We start from the raw sequence: 23,168 nt of genomic DNA on the forward strand, positions 1-23,168 counted from the left end.
ATGAAATTTACTCAAGTCCATTTGAGAAACAGCCTCTGTAAAATTTCACTTTGCATGCTGGTGTTTTCTACTTGTTATTAAAGCATGTAAATGAGCTCTAAAGATTAAGCTCTGTGTACTTTGAGCAAGCTCTATCACAGCTTTTCAGGGGCCAGCAAGGATTCCGCTTGCGTTTGCTGTAAGAGGAGTGCTGTGCTTGGCACGCAGCACGCGAGAGCAAGGCCCCGTGACACCTGTGCTCCCCAGTCTGCCCCTCCGCTGCGGGCACAGAAGAGGTAGAGGAAGAAAATCCCGAGGGGAGCGCTGGGGAGCCGGCTGGGAGCAGGGCCTGCAGGGTGGTTGTGCTGCCAAGAGAGCCCTGAGAGCAGCGATTGCTAATGGTTTGCTGGCAGAGTACAGAAAAGAAAGATATATTGAGATACCATATAATTAAAGCTATACTGTAATATGTAGGAAACTAAATGAAACCCAGGCTAACCTAATTCCAGCATGTTCAAGCTTATTAGTGTTTGACTTGGAAACAGTAGGAGTGTGATGGGCACATGTGGGAGTTTTTCTGGGAGCAAAAGCAACAAAAAGGGCAGAATAGTAAGGAAGAAAGACATGATTGTTATTTATTAATCCTTAGAGTGGCTTGAAAGTTGCTAAGCACTGTAAAAACTCAGAATAAGTGACAATTCCTGTATAAGCATTTAAAATCTAAAAACATATCACAAGCCAAGAAGTAAGAGGCACAGCGCTTAGCTCTGGCTGTGTCAGTGGCAAAGGAGTACTTTTATTTGCTTTATGGGCAATAAATAACAAAAAACCTAGAAGACACAGTAGGACTGACAAGGCTGAGCAATCCTCACCAGACAGCGCACACGGCTAATGAAACACGTTGGCTCATTGCCTCCCGAGCTCCTCCACTTTACAGTGCTCTTCTGCACCTGAGCTTTCTTGGTTGAAAAAGGCAAAGGATGAAGTTATAAATCATAGGAGAAATATAATGAGTTTGGCACATCCTACATATTAATTCATGCAAAGCTCTTACAGAACTACTTAAGTGCCTAAAGAAATGAGCAAGCAGCATCTGCAAATTAATATTTCTTTTGCTGCAGAACATAACTTACATTGCCTTTCCAAAGGCAATGAGTCAGGAAGGGGCATGGGGCATGAAGGACGCGAATAATTTGGTCTCCTGCTACTCTCAAACAAAAAGGCATCTCCGAGCACAGGTCATCATTACCAACAATAGCAAGTAGAAAGCACAACTGAGGTAATGTTTGTTGATCTTGATTCCCCCTACAAGGAAAAGAAAAAGAGGATTTTTGCTACTGTCTGAAGTGCACAGAACTGCATGCTCCCTTTCCCACTATTCATTCATGTTCCTGAAATAGCATCTAAGGTGAGTCTCCTGCTACCCCGAAAGGTAAATATACTTTCTTGTGCACTACAGCAGATAAAGTGCCATCACATTTTACTAGAGTTAACAGAAAAAAGTGGAGGTCTGCATAACAAGCTGAAAATGTATTTTACATTGCAATATAACATTCAGTGATGTTATGTTACCAAACACCATGCAACCTGACAGATACATCTGTTAAAAGTATAATTAGACTTAGATAAGTTGTATTGGTGACCCTCTCTGTTAAACAAAACAATGGATTTTCATTCAGAGGGGCACCTTGGAAGATTAATGGTAATAATGAAGCGTGAAATATTTCCTTCCTAGGGTGGTTAATCTGAAACAGAGGAAACAATCATTTCACCCAGGAGGGATAATCCTTTGAGGAAAGTTTTCAGTGAAATAACTTATTGCCATATATCATCCCACACATGTCGATAAAGAAACTCTGGGTGTTGTGCTTAATACAATAAAGGCCAACAAGCACAAGAAATTGAATTAGGTACAGCATAAAACCAGATACATGGTAACATCAGCAGGGGATAGTGGAGAAGTCAGGAAGTCAGTGGCAGGAAGCAATAGGATTAACAGCAAAGGAGGACAGAGAGCAGAAAGTAAACAATGGGCAGAGAAGATGGAAGTTAATGTTCAAACCAAGACAGTGGGAAAAGAAAATTAATATTTTAGGGTCAATTTTTGAAGCCTGCGCTGCCTCAGAGCCTGGAGCACAGCGCAGCCAGCTCCAGGACTGGGTGGCCACAGATGTTTCTTCAGCCATCTGCACTTTGAATGGGCTCTACCAAGTAACACAGCCACAGGCAAGTCCATATGGATGTGTATATATATGCAGAAGAAAAAATAATATTCAAGGAGAAAAATCTTTTTGTTGTTTTTATTTGTTTGTTTTCAGCCAAACCTTTTCAAACAATCGCCGGTGTCCTTAGGAAAGAAACCCTTCATATCAACTCACTTGCAAACAGCCTTTCAGAATCTTGCTACTAAACCCATGCTCCATCTTCAAAGAACACTCACAAGCCTTTCATTTTTGGCAGATAAGCCATTTGATCGATATTTTCAACATTAATCAAGGCTAAAAGCAATTTCATTTTTACTCTCTCCCTAAACTGCGTTGCAATCTAAGCAAGTGTATCCCTCTGTTATTTTGCTCAGGGTAAGTGGATTTGGTTGAAGGGGACAGAAGCTTTCAGTAGTAACTAGTTCTGTTCAACCAGTAATGCTTCGTATTTATCTTACCTAAACATCAGTACGGCAGGAAATGCTACATTTTCTCTAGAAAAAAGCTCCATTAAATAACTATATTTCTAAATTGTTTTTTAAATTGTAAGTGCCTCTTCATTTCTTGAACTGATGACTGGTGTTGTCTTGATAATTCTTTCTTCTGCAAGGTTTTATGTTCACAATATGCTCAGCCTGAAGCACTAATTAGAATCAGAAAACAGCTATACTCATTTTCTTTTCGCTGTCCATATTTATTTCATGAAGCTTCTTTCTCTCACTTATTTCAGCATTGGTAATTTCCTTTAAAAAGTGTACCTGAGACAGTGACAGGGTAATGCTAGCGGGATGCCAGCACATGTCAAAGGCCAGTGCGAGGCTGCCCTCACCTCCACGCTGTGCCCCACACCAAGCAGGGAGCAGAGCGGTCACACGCACTGTGCCTCTCTTCTGCTTCCGTACACATTGCCCCAGGTCCGGAGTCAGACTGAGCAAATAAAGCCTTTTTTTTTTTTTTGGCTCCTTCACAGAAAAAAAAAAATGGAGAAGGAGCCATGGCTGCTTTTTTCCCTGTTGACCTGGAAAACTGGGCAAGCAGTGGGAGAGTCACATCACACTAATTCAGTGATACCAGGAGGAAGGCACTTCTGCAGCACAAAGAAGAGGGGCTGTCTTTCTTGAGCTACAAACTGAACATTCCCAAGAGTTTTGCCTGCAGCTTCTCCTTCCACAGCATTTTATTTGCTGCAATCATACCATACTTGTGATAGATGCTGTAGAGCTCAAAGGCAGAGCAAAGCCCAAGATTTGAGGAAGCAGCAGAGCTGCAGTGACTTAAGCGTCCTTGGCAGTAGGTTCCAGGTATTTCTAATTGGACAGTCTCTGTAGCAAGAGAGAAATCAGTTTAGCAGCTAGTTTGTTCTTTGGCCTTACTGACAATCTTAGCTAAATGTGGTTCTGGCTGTGCTATATGAACAGCTACAGGATGTTCTCACTAGCCCACTTCCTAAGTCCATGTCATACAGCAGTCAGTACTTCGTTACTGCTAAGTAAAAGAATATGGAATCGAGTGTAGAAAGTATCACACTGGGTATCAAATTCATTACCATATTTCCCTTCTTGAAGAAACAACGAGGCTTGACCATGGCAAGCTCTGTAGCAATCCCATAGACTTGCCTTTGCCTTTTAGAGGACTGTGTTGGCTCTGTCCTTTTGCATTAGACACTTTAGACACTTCACACAACTTGTTTTTTACCCTTTGTTTCTTTCTCTGATATTACAGCATAAATAAAAATAAAATAAAATTAAAATAAAAAAAAAAAAAAGAAATTCCCTTTCACAAACCTCTCCAGAGCTAACAGGAGCTTACTGAATGCTGTCTGCCATGCAAACACAAATTTAAGACAATTTTATAGGGCCTGTTATTTATTGGTATAACAGCTTCTTTGTTAGGGGACGGCATTATAATTATCTGCTTTTATCATTAACACTTTGAGTCAGTGGTTAATGCAGGGGTGACAAATCACTGAAATGACCAATAGTTTATGGCTTTTAGCACTAAGGAATGTCTTTTCTGTTTCATATCCCTTGTGCGCATCATATTTGTTTTAGATGTCTTCTGTTCTCTTACACACCCGCACATCCATAATTAAACACATCTGATCATAATTTATTCACACGACCAATTGCCAAATCTCCGTTGTTTAGTGTTAGTGCACATTAATTAAACTTCGGAAGGTAGTGGAACAAGAGAAAAAATTCTAAGGATCGTAGTAATATATTTGTTTATTTATGTCTGCTCTGAAGCATCATCGAGCAAATAAAAACCATACACATCTGCTTAATTTTGGTAGCCATCGGAAGAGCAGGGGTGAACTGCTGGGGTCCTCAACTAATCTACAGAGAATGGAATCTGAAAACTTTCAGGCCAAAAATCAGGAAAACGCTCTACTTTAAATAAAAGTTCAAGTACCCAAGTTTTGCTGGCATTGTGTTGCAGATGGGCAGGCACATCTGCAAAGATCTCTCACCAAATCCAATGCAAACAGTGCACACAAAAGCACTGCAGACCACATTCCCCCATCCTGGGAGGTGCCGAGCTGTACCAGAATAAAAAATATATTGTCAGCATTAAACTACTGTTCTTCAACAAGGAAACAGCCAGCTTCTGACACCATTTACATAGAGAGCCTGCCATCACCTTGTGTAAGTTTCACCCCATGGATAAGCATTATTCACCCAACACAGTTAAGTTTATTTATCTCACTCTCCTGCTCCCATGCTCACAAAAACATACACAGCTTGGAGTGAAATCTAACACACACACACCCCTCTTTTTTTTAAGAGAAGAAAGAAAAGAGACCGTCACTTTTGGAAGGAATGAGTAGCAACTGTTAAAACAAAACAAACCCCTTCAAATCCAGCGTGAAGCAGCAGGCCAAAAGAAGAGTGAAGCTTAAATGACCTGATCTATAACCAAGGCTAGTTAGGATTCCTTTTGAGTAAAAAATAGAGAAGAACAACTGGCAAATGTCAGCCTCATTATCATGAACTCTTTTTAGCAGTGAAACAAAAATTAGCCCTTCGATCTTTTGTTAACAGACCAGACCATTCTCTACCCTCTTCCCATTTCTTTTGAATAACTATCATATTATGGGAACACCTTTTCCCGTTAGTATTAAAAGCACGTTTCCACCTTAATGGCTATATGCATGCTTTGCACAAACACTTGATGTTTAAATAGTTTGGACATAATGCTGTGAAATAGTGAGTAGAAAAAGGAGAAGCTGAGCAAAAAGAACATTGAGTTCAGAGGTAATTACTTCTGCAACACTTACAATTTTTCACATTCTTCTTTAGAAATACTCAAAAAAATGGAACATTGCAGTAGATATAAGAAATTCTGAAACACTTTTTTTTTTTTCAAGTGTTAGTGCCACTGTTTAAAGCCAAGGTAGTATCTTTCAATCCAGAGTCTATAATAAATGCTACAGACAAAGAATACTGCTGCCCTCAACCCAGTAGATCCCAATAGGGGTTTTCCAAAATAATGTTAGTGAGAAGTCAGATCCTAACCACTTGCAAATTACTGAAAATAAATATAAATAAATATAAATAAATAATAAAATACTCCAGAAAAGTTAACAGAACTGTGCCATTTCATGTCAGTTCGGGCTCTAGCACAACACGATTTGACCAAGATACTATCCAACTATCTTTCTAGCCAACAGTTTATCACTAACACGTTTTTTTACAAGTCTCTTGGCTAAAACACATGGCCGTTTCTCATCTTTTTTTTTTTCCTTTTCTTTTTTTTTTTTTACTGTTTCTGGCACAGTTCTGGTCATTGACTCTTTGACACCTTCCAGTAACCCATTTCAGGCTGATCCTGATACCAGGGCTTTAAGGCTGCTGTGGTCATGGCAGTCTCTCCCAGACATCACCCAACGGTTACTGCTCTCTGGGATAGTGATTGAGTACTGCACTGATCAGCCAATTATCCCTATTAGTATTATCAAATTTAATATTTTACCATATATGGAAAGACATATTGTTCACATGTTCCCAGCGTCTACAGGTAATACTCATAGGAGAGACTCTGACTGATCTCATCTCAGGATTAGTTTTCTGAATCCTTCCCCCCATTCATTTGTTCAGCTTTTTGGACTGGAACAAGACAGTATAGCTCTTAATCATGCTTACCTGCCTAGGGATTTGCATTGCTTATTCACTTTTAGTGAGCCAGGACTACAAAGACATCCCATCCTTACAGCTGATGTTTATTGCTTCCCTAGTGTCTGCAAATATAAATATGAAGCCAAGTCTTTGAAGATTAAGATCTCACATCTGCCATCACTGCCCAGAATCACACAGGGATGTACCAGCTTTGTGTATCTCACGTGAGCTTTCCAGTTTACCCAGCTGTTAAGGCCCCGCTTTAGCTGGCTTGAACCTCCAGTAGGCAGGCTGGGTTTAGAAATTCAACTCCACACAGATGGGAAAAAAGACAGGAACTAATGTACATATTTCTGGCAGCTGACCGGTAGCAGAGAGAAGGCATTCTGCCTCATACCTCATTCAGAAAAGATCCCTTGGTGTCAACTGCAGTCAGCCAAGGCCATCAGTCACGTTGCTCATGACCCCCAGGAGAGCAGCATGGACACTAAGCATCACACGAGAATTTCATCCTGCAAAGGACACAAGGATTCCATTCAGTGACAAGTTTAAGATCAGAATATGTAAGGTATATATAACAGCCCATAAGATACACTAAAATGTTAAATTTCACATTTGATAAAATGGGAATAATGATACTTTCTTGCTCCATAGGGATGTTATGAAGCTCAGTTTATTCTTAATAAAGTTAAATGTGATTCGCTGATGTGCCCTATCAATGCCAAGTACTATTACCTCTAAATAAAACAATCCTTCAATGTCTGTTGTCAAAGTATGATTTATAGAACAAGCCACAAAGCAAGACAAGGGGACAACTCTGACAGATGCAGACCACGACAGCCTGTAGAACAAAGGGTGTTGCTGACATGGAGCTAGCAGCCTGCAGAAGCAGCTCACCGAGAAGCAAAAAGCAGCAATGTATCGCTTAACAGCTGTCCTAACTTTATGAGCATGCTGCTGAATGCTAATAAGTATTTCAACATCTGTCTTAATGTGCACAGTGATTATCTGTGCTGCACCTTGACTGCTTCCTGTAAACAGATGCTTCCAACAACAAAGCACTTCTCACTTTTCCTGGACTTGCAGATGCACGTATTGTGCTATTTCCCCCTCTCATGACAGCAAAGAAAGTCACAGCAGAACTCCCCAGAGTTTCTTGAAGTTTCTTTTATTATGGCTTTAGTTCAAGGCAACAGCAGATCGCTCAGGTTACCTCCCAGGACATTCTTTTAAAATATTATTAAAAACATGAAGGACAACATTTTCCATTGTTTCTTATAAATCCAGGAAATACAAATGAGAAGTGCATTCAGGAATATATCTTATCATCCTAACACAATCAGTTCCTTGAATATGATGCTCAAATTGCAGTATCAAAATAGTTATAGCTGATATTCCATAAGAAAACAGATCCCTGATGCATCAAATACACTTTATGACAGAAAGAGGAAGGTTCACAACGGTTATACAGTATTTATAACTACTACTAGAAATGAAAAATCCACAGTAGCCTAACTCATGATGACACAGTCAGTAATAGCCCAATTTCACTGCTAAGCAGAGACACTATTAACTTGTGACCCAGTAAGTCAGCAGCTGTGAAATAATGTTTCCATTAAAAAAAATGGAACATGTTGCTTATAAAATGTTTACACCCAGTTTACCAATTTGTGTAGTAATGATGCTTAAAGTATGTTTCTCCTGAATGGCTTTGAGATGCTAAATGCAAAACAAGAATTAGAGGGCTAGAAAATAGAGAGCAGATAATTGCTAACGAAAAAAGACAGTATTGGCATATTGCGCATACCCAATGAAATCCATATGGCCAAGGCTATTCTCAGCTCTCTCTGTAAATTCCACTTTGTACTTTCTTCTGAGTTTATATGTTCATGTTTTTAATTAAATATCCTGCAACTGTTTGTGTTTCATGGCACAAAACTAGGCCACGTGAAACTACGGGATATATGAAGTAAAACAGCAATTGGCAGCTGAGGGCGTTGCTGCTGCCTACATGAGGAAGGCACACAACTGTCCTGCAGGTCCCAAGGGGACAAGCGCAAGAGGGCAGCTAGGAGGCAGGGGGCATCAGACAAAGAGGGGGACACCTAAAGTAGCGTCACTTCTTTACGGAAACAAAATAGAAATGTATCCTCCAAAACTTCTGTATGCAAGGTTTCTTGCATTTCAAGATTAGAGAGGCCTAGCCTCAGTGGAGTTACCCAAGTGTGCTTAGTGTGCTTCTGATTTAGTAGTGGGCTTTGTGGTACATTTTAAGTCATAATATGCACAAGAACTCTTCTCATCTGTTTATTTATTTATTTATTTTGTTCACGTCCAGTCCCTGCTCTGGAAACCTTATTTTCCCGAATTTGCTGTTGTAGCTCCTCAGAAAAATTTAGCTTCACTAGGAACTAAAATATCATTTGTCAAAGACTAAATAGAAAAGCCTCGTTACTTTACTGGATGAGGACAAAAAACATACATATAAACATTTGTTTTTCCTGCCAATTTTTCCATTATTTTTTCTTAATGGAAGAAATTAATCCTACAGTGTTTTCTAATATTTTGAAAATCCAGAAGACCCAGGCTTCCACCCCACCCCACCCCCAAAATAAATGAACATCATACGATTGACTTAAGTGTTGGACTCTCCGCTGTCTACGTAAACTTTCCTATTGACTCAAAGTTTCTGTATCGCAGTGCTACAGAAATGTGGGGACAGGAATACGGAAATATGTGCATATAAAATTTTAAGATAAAAAAGGGATTATAAATTGCTAACATAGAAAATACTGAGAACATGGGCAGCAGAGGAACTCCTGCAAAAGTTTGAAAATGAAGTTGGGAAGAGCTTTACACATGGTTCATACGTAAGGCTGGATGTAACTATCATCTGACTGGAGGCATTGTGCACCCACTCGGTGCTAGACAATAGGGAATGCTTAACATAGCAAAACCCTGATGGAGAAACAAGAAAATCCTATTGCCCTTTTTCCCCCCAGGAAATCCGATTCTCACTGTATGACTAACTACAATGAACTTGTAAAAGAGAAGGAATCTGGATTAGATCTCCCCAGGGCATGTGTTTTGATAGAGCTGGATGGAAACTCCCGCTGATACTTGATGAGAAAGGGAAATTAGAAGTGTGCATCCTCTTGTAAACACAGGCAAAATGGAAGGTACTTGGAGTGGAAGATAGAGTACTCCGAAGCCCAATAATGTGATTAAAGATAAGAACAAGTTGTCCCAAGAGCAAGATTTATTAGCTGCTGTGAAAATTGCTAGCAGGACCTGAACTTCCTCAGGTGAAAGAGGACTGAGAAAAGGTGTTGGTTTGTTCTCCTGATCTTTGAGTTCACAGTACCCTCCGCTAATGAGGTTCAATTTGGAATTATGTGCCTGGCAACTTTTTGAAGGAAAAAGCACGGATAAGTTACAGGTAAGGAGAGTGGTATGGTTAAGGAGGATGTGAAGGGGGAACTTTGAGATAAGCAGAAATCTTCCACTAAATTCTAAATTTATAAGACTGAAAAACACTTTTTGGCATGACATCTGATGGACATTGATAATAGAGCAGAAAATCCACCCCACTCCGTCCTCCCCTGTATTTCCTGAAGAAGCTTCTCACCTAGTATGGCTTCTTGGCTTCAAAAGCCGCCTATAGGCACAAAGACAACTCTGAAAACTTGACATTTTAACACTAAAACACCATTTGCTGTTCTTTAGGCCCTTGGTTCCTACATGCACATGTACGAAAACAAGCATTACTCACTATAATGTTATATACATTGCGTACAGAAGGAATACTATTAAGACACTGCATAGAGTTTAGTGCGTTAATAGCTCAGTGCTACAAGATGGAAAGCTTTTGAGGGTAATTTGTAGGAAATGGCCACATGCCAAACTGCTGTGCAACACGTGATTAATGTCTTTGCTGATATCCCCATTTCTCTGCCAGTTTCCTGCAGCAAATCCTGCAGCAAACTGGCAGCTCCACTCAAGTGAATGAGGCTGAGATCATTGAGATCTGCTGGGAATCTGCCTCTTCTCAGCTCTGTGTTCTTTGGGCAGCCACTCACATCTAAAACCTGCTGTCTGAGAACTAAGGTAGCACTGATCCATGTGTGAATATAGCCAGTCCAATTTCTCCTTCTGCCCCCCTAGCCCCAGGTTACAGGAATATTTCAAAACAGAGTACTCCTGAGCTTTTTTCAAGCCAAAGAAATTATGTTTATATACAGCATCACATACAGCATCAGAAGGGACTATTTCTTCTTGGAGTAAGAACTTGAGGTGTCAGTATCACAAGGTCTTGATTAAGACACAGACAGAAACAGGCCTGAGCAGAGGAATTTAGCTGGGGAAGATTTCTGTATCTACAGTTACACAGCAGCTTCATGGCAAAGCTCAAAGCCATACACAGGCACTCTGAGGGGGAGTCCAGCCTGCTGCTCGAATCTCCTGAAGCCACATTCCCCTCTGGTCAGTTCCTGAGGCAGCCAGGAGCAAAATCTCAGTACCCAACTAGCAAGACTCTCACTTCCTGAGATCCTTGTGCTATATGAAACTGATAAGTTTCTATCTTTTAGCCACCAAACATCTGTTTAAAGACCACACTAAACAAGAAATATTTCAGAGGAAGATGAAAGGATGGAATGGGCAGCTCATCCTAGCAGCACTTAGCAATTCAGAAGGTGCAAGGGCAGCTAAAAGTGCTTCAGAATTATGACAATAAGGATAAAACTGTGATGAAGATAAGTTTCTTAAGTACTTCATGAAGCATAATTCCTTATTTATCTTGTTTATGTGTGGTAACATCTAAAGAGAAAGCATTGATGTTATTGCTTTTATAGCATGTGAAGTATATTACAAGTACATGAGCTGTGCAACACTTGGTAGGAGAACCTGGGAAAATCAGAAGGCTAAACCATAAAGTATGATAAAAGTATGACTTTTGCATAGATATAAAAATGTTTGCCACCATTTTCAGGTGCAGTAAGTTCTATAGCTAGAATTCAAAAAAGGTCAGTCCCAGCTTTGAGAAACTATTTTATAAAACCCTTCATAAAAAATTAACCTTACCATGAAATGATATTACAGCCATTGCATTAGTTACAAACATAGTTCTCAGTAGAACTAGAGGACCCAGACCATCTGCTCAAAGTGCCAAGGAGACAACCACTTTACTTCAGCAAACAAATAAAGACATACCATAAAGACAGCCCCACTACAGTTCAGTAGATTTGCTGTTAAAAAGTGATGCCTGTTAGCTTTGCAAGCACCTGGCTTCTGCAGCTTGATGAATTAAATGAGGGAGATAACAGTATTTACTGATGAATCTTCACCACTGATTTATTTGTTTGTTCTTCTTGGTATTTATTAACATGATTACCTCTGAAGGGAGAGAAAAAGGAGTATTTATTTTTTATCTAAACATTTTACATGGGCTTGTGCCAACTTTAACAGTTGCCAGCTGTAAAACAGACGAATATTTACTGCAGGCTCCAGCAGCAGCAGCCCCAGCTTATGGAGACAGCCCCTGGCAAGCTGTTGGAGCTTCCTCCTTGAATGGGCCTTAGCTAAATTGCAATGGCATAAAATCATACCTTCCATGCACAGCAACCTGCTTTTATTTATTTTTTCTATTTTAGATTGTTTTACCTAAATGTAGCATTTCAAGTTCTTCTATTGAATTTTTACAAAGATCAGAGAGAAACATATAAAACATCAATCTGAAAGATTAAGAAAATATACTCTGTTTCTATGGTTATTTTAAATCAGTTTTATGCGGGCTTTGACAGGGGTCTATTAAATCAAAAGCCAAAGATTGAAGTGGCAGTTCCAGTAGAACTGAAAGAACGCTAAAATAATGGTGGTCAAAGAAAGGGTCAAAGCCTATGTTATAAAGAAAAAGTTGTTCTTAAAGCAATACAACGATTTTTAATCCGCTGGATATTCTCAATGGAGAAAGATGCAAATGAAAGGCTCTAGACTGAGGCAGAATCCACCAGAAGCTTTCCCTGGTCTCGGTGCCTCTACCCAGCCCTGTATCACACTCGTATAACCTCAGCAAAGAGTTTTCACTAAAAGTTGCCTTACACACCACCACATGTGATTTCAGCAAGAGGTTAACATTCATCTCCAGGGAGGCTCTGCCACCCCCCACCCCCTTCAGATTGCACTCTTAGGTACGTGAGCAGAGCATGAGTAAGAACATAGAAACGGCCCCATCGTGTCAGACGTAGCCCACTTAGCCAGGGAGCCTGGTTCTGTAAGAAAACGGGAAAGAATATAAACCCAGGAAAATATTCTCATGAGTTCCAGCGTTAAATAATAGCAGTTTTTTCAGATAAAGTTAGATACACACAATGGCATAAAAAAGCTATTGATCTACCCGTACTTTGTGAAGGATACTTTCTCTGTTTTTCTAAGACTACTGCCTGATAAGTCAGTGGGAAATGCTCAAAAAAAAAAATCTGTATATATACTCCTACTCCTAATTTTTAATTCCTCATACCATTACTGATCTTAAAGACCTCATAACTTCTTATGCTGTGAGAACTGAAAGATGCTTGTGCAAGAGTTTCTCAGTGATACTGAGCTGCAAATGTCTTCATTTCTCCTTTTAATGCAACTCCTATTTCACACTCATTTAATGATACCTAAGACTACATCAGACAATACTAAACATTCTAAAGCACACAGCATTGCAAGAGCACAGGTTTTTAGACTAAAAAGGTTATATATATATATATATATATAAAATATATATATATTACCTTTTTAGCATATATATATATATATATCTGAAATACCACCCCTGAAAAGTGGGAACTTGGTTAGAGTGCCAGTGATGCTTGTACAACAGCCAGTGCCAGCCTCTGGAAGTACCTCATCACCTCCATGTGGTAAGCCTCACAGAAAACCTTTGAGATTAGTTAGGAAAAAAAAAAAAAAAAAACAGGAGAAAAGACTGTCATGTTAATTAAGATATTTTGTTTGGTTTTAACATCTGGGTTATTTTTGCAGTTCCGTAAAATGTGACATGAAACAAAACGGATTTCATGTTGCACCTGTCACCACGAATTTAGGACTTTCCTCCCTGTAAGCGTTCTACAGCAAACCACTTCATTGGTCAGATGGACGTGTTGACCATCTCGCCTTTCTAGCCAAGAGACAGCCACCTGCCTCTCATGCAGAGACTGAGTAACTTGGTTATCTGACCAAGACCTTTAATTACTGATTTAGATTCACCTGCAGTGACTCTGTAGTGATCTCCTTCTAATGGCTAAGAGTACAGGAAAGCAAGTCAAGCTACTTGAGAAAGGGTCTGGGATCAGTGCTCTCCTGCTTTTAACTAAGCCTTCCAGTTTTCCGACTTCCATTTTTTATTTTTTGCATCTCAATCTGAGGAAAGCTTCCAGCTATTGCTTATTTTATCATACTGGAATGAGGAAGAGGCAAGGAGAAGGGAGTAGAAGTAAAGGAAAAAAAAACGGAACAAGAACAAAACTATTTGGCACTAGAGAAAATCTGGAGAAACAGGAGGCTGGTGAGACTACCCAGGGTTCCAACAGCCATTTAATAACAAAGCTACTTAAAAGAAAAGGCCATACTTTTATTCAAAAAAAAAGCATTAGATAAAAACATCTTTACATTGCCAGTTAAGGGACTAAATTCTTTGGTGATATTGCCCACCAGATCCCTCTCTAGAAGCTTGTTCATGAAATTTCTATAAAAATACACCTTCACCAGACGTAAGTCAGCTGAGTAACAGACAATTTCACCAGAAGGAACAACAGACAGAACTGGCTGACCAGGCTCCACTGCACAGCGATACAGAGGAGCTTCAGCCAGGTTTTATACCAACCTCCTGTGGAGTCACTCAATACCTTTCATCCAGGAGTTAAATCATAGCAAACACGCGTTGTCTGTCAGGGGCAACTCAGCTTCAGGGCAGACTCACGTGCTGCCTTCACGCAGCTGGAGCTCATGCTCCAAGGCAAAGGAGGGTCTGCAGCACAGAGCACGCAGCGCGTGAGCCACCGGGCAGGCTCCCCCAGCTGCCCACAGCTCCTGGGAATGCTGGTGGGAGACGAGCAGCAGTCAGAGCACAACAGGTTCACAGCCACCTCCAACGGCTGCTTTCTCTCTGCAGGACAGATACAGCCTCCAAGCAGGCAAGGACATGGCATGTAGCTTCCTTCACACACACATTCGTGCCAGTGTGCGTGTCAGAAAGGATTCTGTCTTAGAGGAACCATAAGACAGATCTTTGATGCTTTAGCACACTGTCTTTCAGGCCAGAACAGCCAACATGTTTTCAGAAAAGCTTCTTAGCAATAGCTCTTCTCTTTTAAGACCCCACAGAACAAAGCAATTGCATGAAAACATGACAAGTGAAAAAATACAGAAGAAAAAAAAAAAAAAAAACCTTCTCAAGCTGACAGATATTCTTCCAGAGATAACACCGGAGCAGAGATGGTAAAGCAGAATAAGTGTGCAACAACAGGAAAAAAAATAAAAAAAGAAGAGTACAGTTTAGTAATTTCTTCTGAGTTTTTAATTGGTCAGCAAACTGGTAGGGTTACATAACAAAAGGTGTGTTACTGTCGGTGATGGAGAAAAGATACAGGTATTACACAGGTAATATTGGGGGAATTTTATCTAGAACAAGAAAAGATTTTATTTTTGCCTAGAAAATTAAGAAACAAGTAAGACATTCTTTTTACTTCAAGCCAAGAACTCAACTGCATAATCCAGCTGCAGTGTTTTTATAATAACCCACTGTTACTGCTTATGTTGTAATGGAATGCCTTCCCTTTTCTTTTAAAAAAGGAAAAAAGAAAGAAGGAAAATAAGACTGTGGGTGTGTAAGAACATGTCTGTCAAAGTTTTCTGTTCAACATAATATCCCAAAGGTAATAGCAGCTGTACATGGGTGTCACCGTGCTCTCCAGTTCCCCTCATCTTCCTCCAGGACGACCCGGAGGAGAACAGCAACCAGAAAAATATTTTCAGATGGAAGGGTCTGCAAAACCACAAATGATGAGTATCCCCAGCCACTCCACTTTTTCCAATGTATATCTCATAAACACAATCACACTCAATGCCACTTGCTGTGGGGCACAACAGCATGTGGTGGAAACAGATGGTATTTTCCAGACTTAGTTATGGAAAGTGAAGAGCCTAAATAATTGTATGGAGAGACTCTAGCACACCTTGTTCAACTATACACAAGCTGGGATAAGACTTACTGCTCCCGAAATAACTTTACCTCTTTCATTATTATAGTTCACCAGGATTTTTTCTTCGACTTTGAACATATCTGTGCTTTCTCATTAAAGAGTTATTTGGGAATGCACATTATTGCTGCTAACACTTCTTATTAGAACTGGGAAAGAGCTTTAGGCTAGCATGCAGCCGGGGCCCATGCAGCAGTCAGCATGAGGCAGACCTTACCTTAGCATCCCCTATGTGAAGGCAGCAGAACTAGGACACTGCATGCCACAGAGAAGACTTTTCAAGTTCTCCTTTCTGAAAGAAGAGTGATGCACGAACCCCTCGGATAGGCTTGGGGCTTTCATGCTGCCATTTAGTCCTTTAAATCTAGCTGGACTGTTGTGTCTAAGTGGTCGAGTGGGAGTTTTGAGACCAGTGGGAAAGGAATAGAGACCAGCCTGGAATATAGGAGTAGTAAAATTGTTCTTTCAAACCCTCCACAATCTCCTTTGCTTCTGCTTTAAAGAGCTAAATATTTTGGTAAGAATCTCCACAGGAACATCTGAAAGCCAAGTCCTGAGTTAGTGTCCTAACTTTGCTCAATATGTCCGTACACAAATTGTACCCAGAGACATTTTTGTGTAAATATTTCAACATAATTTATCAGATGCTATCACTTCCCATTTGCATGTAGCCCAGGAACAGAGTTTTGCTTATGTTTGTTTTAAATTCAAAATGAATTAAGATTTTTATTTTTTAAGATTTCTTTATCTGAAATTTAATTGGACAAATGCAGAGCACAACATGCTCCCAAGATTTGATGGTTATGAGCAGAGATGTCTTTCTGAAAATATCCTCATAAAATTTCACCAGAAATCCCATAACTTACTGGATTATTTGCAGAAAGTAAACACAGAGCAGGGTGACAGAAAGAAAGTGAATTCATCAGAAGATTAAGCTGCACGTTCATAATTCCTCCAGTGAGCTCCAGCACAAACACTGCACTCTGTAGCCAGCAGGGAATGCTGATACGCCCCTTGAACACCGCTTATCTTCATCCTCAGTGGCTCATTTAGATAGCAACCATGTTGCCTGTGCTAATTCTGCACCACCTGACAGTCCTCCTTACACAGAAAAAGGACAGTTGAAAAGACAGCAAAGAAAAGAAAAAAGTGTTCAGTGTTCAAGATAGCAAAGGCCTGAATGAGCTACTCCAAATAAAATTTTTGTATGTTCACCGGGTGTACCAGTTATTTGAAATATGCATTAGTGAACTTTGGGCACGTCTAAAATGTATTTAGAAGAATCTAAGTAATTTTATCTTATTCAGAGTACTGATGGTGTAAGAAATCCCAGCCTAGCTAGGGAAAGGGTGCAGGAAAATCAGCAGATAAAATTTGGATTAAAAATACAAGGCTGTACACTCAAATAATTTCCTAGCTTATTCAAGTATACTGTTGGAACTTAAAAAAAAAACAGAGCTTAGTGGAAATAGTGCTGTTATGAACCTGGCCAACACGACACTGCTGAACAGTGATGCAGGGGCTGATATATGCAGGGGAACATGAAGCTGTTTCAATAGCAGGCAAGGAGGCAACAGGGAGCGCACCTGGTCCATTGCTGAGGCTGAAGGCTTCCCTCCACCCTGTTCATTTCTAGTCTCTTGATCAGTCCTAGTCTCTACTACACATGAGACAGATGAAGTGTTTTTAGCACAGATGAAAAATATCAGTCAGAGAGGAGTAAAGAAAGGAAGACAAAGAATATGAAGCACTTCGGAGAATTAAGCACAGGAGTGAACAGCACACTACATACAGACACGCATGGAGCAGAAGGAAGGAAGATGTTCTTCAATTCATCTTCTCTTACCAAGAAGAACAACCCCATGAAAATGAATGCTGAGGAGCACAAAGCTGTCATGGAGCTCAGTGCTGAAGACCAAGAATCCATGTTTTTTACAAGCCAGGTTAGTTACGGACCACAAGGCAAATCATGAGCAAACTGTTTAATCCTGTGTAAAAGGTGCAGTGATATTAATGGAAAACATTAATTCTCAGCTGGCTATCAGAATACACAGATGTCCGATTATTCTCACCTCTGGGGATTTCCGTGTGTTTCTAAAAGAAATTTGTCTGCTGCTAGAGATCAGCCAGCCTGGTCCAGTGATCTGGCCAACCCTCATGAGAGTACCTCTATTGCTTATTTCTGTATTTTATGTATAAGAAAAAATAATACGAGTACTCAAAACTAACATATCCTCAAAATTCCAGATTCACTGAAATAGAAGTGCTATTTTTAAATAAGAGTCATAGCTTTTTGAGAACGACCTTCCAGAGACCTTGATACCTACTATACAAACTCAGAAAAGTTTTGATACAGTAGCCTTGTAACTCTACATTAATAACCAAAATCTGTTTTGTAAGGAAGTCAAAAGTGAAAAGCTTTTTGCCTTCCATGAATCATTCTGATTGCACTTCAGTTATTTTTCAACCAAAAACTTTATAACCTTCATTCTTTAAATAGTACACATCGAAAACTTGTGGTCATTTTCTTTCAATAGTACAACAGCAGCATTTTTATTCCCCTGTGAGTTTAACAATATATCTGCATGCGTCCTTCTCCTGCTTCAGATCTCCACTACTGATGGTGTAAGAGAGGTGGATTGTTGCAGGTTGTGTTCTTGTTTCTCCAATTCAGCGTCAGATCTGACAGGAGGAATAACTATACACTTGTCATCCTTTTTCAGACACTTACTCCTTTTATCCCAAGGCCCAGATGCCTTTCGTTAGATTATGCTTCTTCTAGAGCTTTAATCTCCCTTTACAAAAGGCAGAAAGCTGTGCTGTACAGGAATGTGAAAAAGTCCTGGCAAACAGCCTCCAAAATATTGTATCTTCCTTCCCTACTGTTATTTTTTTATATCTCCTATTCCTTCTGTAATTTCCTATAGGGTCCCTCCTAAAAAATATGGGTGAAAAGTAAATAATTTCAAACTAATTTCTCACACTGAAAATTCGGTTTTCCTCAGATAACCTCAGGGCACTAATAGGATCTTTTTATATATTCCTGCTTGTCTTCCCTTCCATCCATTAAATCTCTAGATCAAGGGTTCTTGGACTCAGCTAGTGCAATCTTATCATGCTGTTTTCCTAATTTAAATGCTTGTCTTCACAGAATCTAATACTTCATCTTTTCATTGCAAGTCCCCTTAATTCACTGAGTTGATTAAACACTTAAAAATATATGTATTAAATATTCATAAGAATCATTTTTGTCCACCTGATTCTAGCCCTGAAGAAATATAAACAGTCAATAGGGTTGTGCAGTACAATCATAAAGGCATCTTCCTTTCACTCTTTCCCTACATCACATTTTTTTTTCACTTTTTAGTGGGTCACAGGAAAGTATTTGATCACTTCTATACTGTTCTCAATCCTTGTGACTGTGTTTTCCTCATCCCCCAGAACTGCCCTGGCATCACTGTTCCTAATGCAGTCACCCTGCTGTATATCTACACCATGACCACAGTAACACACCCCGTTCTTCCTTCTGAAGAGCTGGTTAGTTTGTGTGCTGGGTAAGCCCAGCTAACGAAGTGGCAGCATAATGCAGTGACGATGCTTTAACCAGGACACTTCTTTCTCCTAAACACAGACTTGTACGAGTTATTCAAAGTGGATGGAGATTCAGAGAGAGAAAAATGTGGACCAAATCTGAGAACTGCCTTCACACAAAGCACTGACAGAAGAGGAGCACAAGAAAGCCCAGGCTAACCCAGGCAGCTGAGCAGTGGGCACCACCTTCTCCTGCCCCCAGGGGCAGCAGTGGCAACTCCGGGAGAGGTGAGCAGGGAGCACAAAAAATTGCTCCAGTTATGAGCCTTCAGCACTAATGGATATTTGCCATTGCTTAAAATCTGCTGTCCAATGTCACCCAGTTGCAGCACACTCCTGCTGGTGGTGGCTTTGGGTAGACTAACAATTAATCAAAAAAAAAAAAAAAACCAGCATTTTGCCTCATGCTCACATGAGGAAATGAGAGTACTGAGAAAAGACGGCACCAAGATTATTCAGCAACCTCCACAGTTTATTATTCAACTCCAGCACTGTTATGTTCAAGAAAACGTCAGCAAGGGCAGCAGAGCTAAATTCAGCTCAGTCACATCAATGCAAGGTGCAACCAGAGGAGCTCCTTCTGGAAGGACTGACCTGTCCTGAGTGCGCAAACAAAACGGCTCCAGCAGAAGTCAATGGGAGCTTTGCCTTCAAAGAGAGCATATTTTCTCCTCAAGCGTTCAGCAGTCTTTGTGACCCGTGAGACAGCTGACCAACCGCTCAGTTGCTATAGCTCTGCTCATCGAATACCTACTGAAAGAGTGGGCAGTTTGAGGCTTTTTATTTTCAGATGTCTACAGCTGCAATTTTTGTTTTGGAACAAAACACAGATGAACCCACAGGCAATATAACCTCTCTCCAGAGAGGCAGCCTCATTTCCTAGGCAGCTAGCACAGAGCCATGCTCCCCGAAACTTCTGAGGCCCGGCAGGAGACACCGCGCGTGCCTGCAATACTCTCATCCCAGGACTGGCTCCTGCAGTCCAGTCAGGTAACTTGGATTTCGACTTCAGTAATTGAGAACATGGTTATATCTGCCATATTATACTTCCACAAAAAGAAAGGGGCTGTAAAAAGAGTCTGCCTTAAGACAGAAAACTTCAGATCATTGTATCAGAGCTTCCAGCTCAATGTTCTGTTCTAATTGAAAAGATTTATTTCCAGCAGAGAAAACTATCCTATAAGAAAGTACAATTGTTTTCTCCTGTGCCAAAGAGAATTACTTGGGTTTAGGAAGCTGGATATAAATGAATATTATTTGTATTGAAATTTCTTTTATTGTGGCATTGAACCCCCAGTTCAAGAGGTCCTTGTTCAAGAGGCTGCCCTTTACAGCTCCGAACAGCCTCAAATATCCACGTTCCTGGATGGGTAGCAGCACGCTACCTCACCCTGCTGCTCCGATTTTTCTGCGATACAGTGGTCCTGAGTAGTGCTGTGCTACAGAACTCCACGTTAATGGCAAAATTATTCAAAGCCTCCAGTGAGGTTCAAGCCACTACTACTGCAAACCAGTGTCATATTTACACATGCATTAAAGCAGCAAGCGTCTTTTCATTATTTTCAAACTTTGGGATATTTTCATATTGTAACTATAGCTGTGCCCCAAACACGTAATTAATATTTCTCTTCCACTGGCACCTTCTCTTCATTCCCCTTGTCACCCTCCTGCTGCTGTAATTCCTTCCCAGCTGCTATCCCACACAGCTCCCTCTGATTTGAAGCCACCACCTGACAGAGGCAGGCTTTAAAAGCCGAGTTTGTCTTTATTTCCATCAAGAGCAATCACAGCTGCAAGTTTCAGTACCCACAGAGGCTTTTAACTGTAACTTTTTATTAGCAGTGCTATATTGGGAGTAATAAAAATTCCCAGTTTAATAGTTTAATAAAACAAAGAAGTTAAAAGCCAGCATGGCTGTGCAGGAGCAGCACTGAGACCGGAGGTGCCAAATATTTGTGTTTTAAATGGCTCGGCTTTCTCCTGTATTTTATGTTTATAAGGAAAGGCTCTCCAGTGAGATGCTCTAGGCATAGACAGATTTCTGCTTTAAGCTGAAGAATACCACTGTCTTTTTAAGTACACCCATACAAACATTGAGGCTAATATGCACTGAGGCTCCCACGCACTGTAGCTGCATATCGGCACCTTTTGCATAGCAATTGGGAGCAAAATGTCCTTTTGGTGTCCCAGCTAGGATTTCTCTAATGTGTTCTGCAACCAGACCTGCTGCCAGATGCTTTGAATGAGCAAGAGATTTCCCTATTAATAAGGCTCTCTGGGCTTTGAAAAAGCACCCCTTCACATTATATCAATTGAAAATCTGACTCTTATTTCTTATAAGAAATTATTATTATTATTATTATTTTTATTAAATCAGGAACAAGGTTGGTTTACAAATTTGTTTTCAAATAGCAAGGGACAACCATGAAAATCCAAGTAAACTACAACTGGAAGACTACAGCCAAACAGCCAAAAGCAATCCAATGGAACATAAAAAGGCCAGAATTCCAGGTCTATGTATTGCCAGATCCCCCTGACAGTGAGTTTTCTTTCATTTTGCTCTGTCATAAATACTACAGGGACTTAATCTTATTTTCACGTGTCAGAACTTAATCTGAAAACTCATCTTATCAGGAACTGGATTAAAACCAGTAATCACAGCATAAAAAATAGATTAAAAAACTCCACATGAGGGAGTCACGACAACCAGACAACCCTCTACTAGGGCAGCTCTGCCGCCCATCTTAGCAAACCCCCCTTCAGGGAACAAGCAGCTCAGATGTGGTTATCCCTTCCAGTCACTCTTTCTCATTTAATTGTCAAAATCCTCCAAGACTGCATTCTCAGCACTCCTCTCTGAATATGAGGCTATTCAAGTGCACACATGTATTTGTTATTTGATTCTTCTACACAAGAACATTTCCATCCAACCCTATTCCAAAGGATGTTTCATCCATTTTAGTACTCGTCACTTGAGAAGTTTCTATTCCCTCTTCTACTGGCAACTGTCCTAGACCTTTATTAGTTCCCACCCTTTGTTAATTCCCTCTTAAATGACCTCTCATTGGGCAATGAGGACAAACTATTTCAAAACATGCCATATGCATTAGCAACACTTATGAAAGCAGAACGGTACCAACTGCCGAGATGAAGGAGGTAGCCCAGATAGTGTATTATGGGAAATTTGGAGCTTATATTAACTAAAAGAAGCAAACAGACTTCTATCTGTTCCACTTACTCAGTTACTTTCATATTCTGGTAAATGAATACTACCCTGCTTCTTACAATTTTTATAAAGCCTAATTTCTGAAAAATACTACAGTTACCGTTAAAGTGATTTTACATAAAGGGAGGTTGTATTTTCATAGACTTCTTAAGTAAGATATTCTGACATCTGTTTTGATGCATTTTGTTCTGTTCTTCACTTGGTTCTGGGAAATTTTTGCATACCCATTTTGGACTAGAGAAAATTTTTGATAGCACAACAGGTATCAGTTCCATTTTGGTAGTAGATAAATATATTTTCAGTAGAAATATTAGTTATTTATATAATCCCTAGCCATTTTTATTTATTTAAAACAGGTACTTTTCACTAAGTTTTTCTGATAAAATTTGAATGAAAAGCTTTCAGAGTGTCAGGATTAAATTAAGCCCCCAAAATAAGAAATTGTATAGTGGTCCCTGAATAACCAATTCATATTTACATTTATACAAGATTTAGGAAAATGAAGTCAGTAGTTTATGGGTGAAGACACTCTCCAGACTTCTAGATTTTGGCCTTTGCTCTCAGTGAAGCAGGCAATATACCTGCAATGTGGGAGCCTAATGTGATACTTAAAACCAGAATGACAAATGTCTTTGTTGTTTTGAAGCTCCCCCCCTCCCCCAAATAACATCCAAAGTTTCCAAGTTTCAGATTCATTTCTATCACAAGTGGAAAACTTTTAGAAACCTAAACTATATTCTGTAGTCCTTTTCTCATAATATTTGGTCAACTGGAGCTTTTCCACTACCATCTTGCCCATCTACGCATA

The 23,168-nt window shown here is 40.0% G+C and overlaps 1 long non-coding RNA gene across 1 annotated transcript in view; it reads right to left on the reverse strand.

The window, feature by feature from the left end:
- Positions 1 to 707: 707 nt before the first annotated feature.
- The window catches only part of LOC136791450 (uncharacterized), an 89,825-nt gene continuing 67,364 nt past the window's right edge, over positions 708 to 23,168 (reverse strand). The window contains exons 4-5 of the long non-coding RNA XR_010833563.1: positions 6,696 to 6,810; positions 708 to 1,284 (exon numbers count right to left, since the gene is read on the reverse strand). This is a non-coding gene — a long non-coding RNA (uncharacterized lncRNA). The remainder of the gene's footprint in view (positions 1,285 to 6,695; positions 6,811 to 23,168) is intronic.

This window comes from Anser cygnoides, chromosome 9 (assembly GCF_040182565.1).
Source record: "Anser cygnoides isolate HZ-2024a breed goose chromosome 9, Taihu_goose_T2T_genome, whole genome shotgun sequence".
NCBI classification, from domain to species: domain Eukaryota; kingdom Metazoa; phylum Chordata; class Aves; order Anseriformes; family Anatidae; genus Anser; species Anser cygnoides.